The sequence below is a fragment of the Hylaeus volcanicus genome, chromosome 2, assembly GCF_026283585.1.
Source record: "Hylaeus volcanicus isolate JK05 chromosome 2, UHH_iyHylVolc1.0_haploid, whole genome shotgun sequence".
Lineage (NCBI taxonomy): Eukaryota > Metazoa > Arthropoda > Insecta > Hymenoptera > Colletidae > Hylaeus > Hylaeus volcanicus.
This window is the reverse complement of record NC_071977.1, coordinates 2,698,451-2,699,923: the sequence shown is the minus strand read 5'-3', so window position 1 is coordinate 2,699,923 and position 1,473 is coordinate 2,698,451. Positions and strand designations below refer to the sequence as shown.

Genomic DNA, 1,473 nt, shown 5'->3' with positions numbered 1-1,473 from the left:
CCAACCATTAATATACAACGCATTAACTTCTCGAGGGATACTGGCACATACATGTACATCGTGTTTCTGAGTTCTTCTACATATTCTCGCGTGAAGATAGTCAATTACAAACAAACGTTCGGTAATTAAATTTTCCAATCTCACGATGCAACATCATCGTCACGAGATAGATAGATGTCACAGGTAAATATTACCTTGAATTTTCGATCATTCCCAAGTTAGGAAAACTAACGAAGGCGCTCGTTCCTCGAAGGGTTCAAAAGTACAATAATAAATTCTTTATCCACGTTATTTCCGATACACTTTCGTCCGAGTAAAATTGAAGAAAAATTTGGGTAACAGGATCAAATACTCCCTGTTTCCGATTCGAACGGGTTAATTTGTACCCTCTTGGGTACGAATGTTGAGTGCTTCACTGTCCCCGAAGCCCGCGTACGCCGGTGCCTGGCAGTGGCTCACGCACCGTGGAGAAAGCCGCACAGCCGTTCGGTTCGTTCGGGTTGCACCCTGAAATAAGGTAGCCCCGACGACGAACGAAGGAGCCGACGTGGGTGGCCCCAGAGAGATTTGCCTTCCGCTAAATATCGCCTTTGCGCCCTCGACGTGGGTGGCCCTCTCTCTCTCTCTCTCTCTCTCTCTCTCTCTCTCTCTCTCTCTCTCCCTCTCCCAGCTGCCCCCGCCGAGGGGAGTCCTCATCCTCGACACGGCTGATTCGCCCTCCTTCGTCCTCCGTCCAGGAGCAACGGTTCGCTGTCTCCCGTTCTCTCCTTCCTCCTGGCTCTGATTTCTCTATGTATGCGTCATATTCACGGTGGAGTTCACCTTCGGGATCTGCCCAGCGATCCTCGCCAATGTGTCGGGGGCGGGGACACCGGGGGCCGGAGCTCGCTCGACGATGAATGGGTGTTATTATAGGTATAGGTAATGAAAGATATGGTTACGCTGTAATAAATAGTATGCGGAATCCGAAGCCTCGGACCCGTGGATCCTTTGCAAAACGTTTACTGTGTTGCGAGCACTCGTCCCGATCGGACCACGGTAATAATCGCTCTTTCCAGATATTTCTTTCGCTTTATTGGCCAACCCGTTTTCAGGGTGGACTCTGCGTTTCACGGGAGAATCAAGAACGATCCAAGAGGTGACTTACACGTCCCGCGGGAGCGTTTGTTTAACGCGAGAGTTATTGGTAGGGAAGCTTTTGGGTACTTTGCCGATTGTTTGTAAGGTGATTCCAATTTTGTTCTAGGACGGGTTCTGGATAGGTCTTTTTATGCAGGAGATGGGGAAATTTATTTCGGAGATGAGTCTGGACAGGATTCGTGCATTTTTATGAGGGCTCAAGAGGAGAAACTATGACGAGTTCCAAGGTAAGGAGTTCTTTGGTTGAAAATAAAATGGTAGACTTGTATTTCCCTGATACTTTATCGACTATTAATATATTTTCTAGGTCACCCGTGGCGGACAGCACAATTC

General features: G+C 48.3%; 1 long non-coding RNA gene across 3 annotated transcripts in view; it reads left to right on the top strand.

Annotated features, from left to right (window-relative positions):
* Window positions 1–1,466, top strand: part of LOC128885112 (uncharacterized) — a 28,598-nt gene extending 27,132 nt beyond the window's left edge. For all 3 annotated transcript variants that reach the window (XR_008459546.1, XR_008459545.1, XR_008459547.1), the window contains exon 4: window positions 1,247–1,466. This is a non-coding gene — a long non-coding RNA (uncharacterized LOC128885112). The remainder of the gene's footprint in view (window positions 1–1,246) is intronic.
* Window positions 1,467–1,473: the final 7 nt, after the last annotated feature.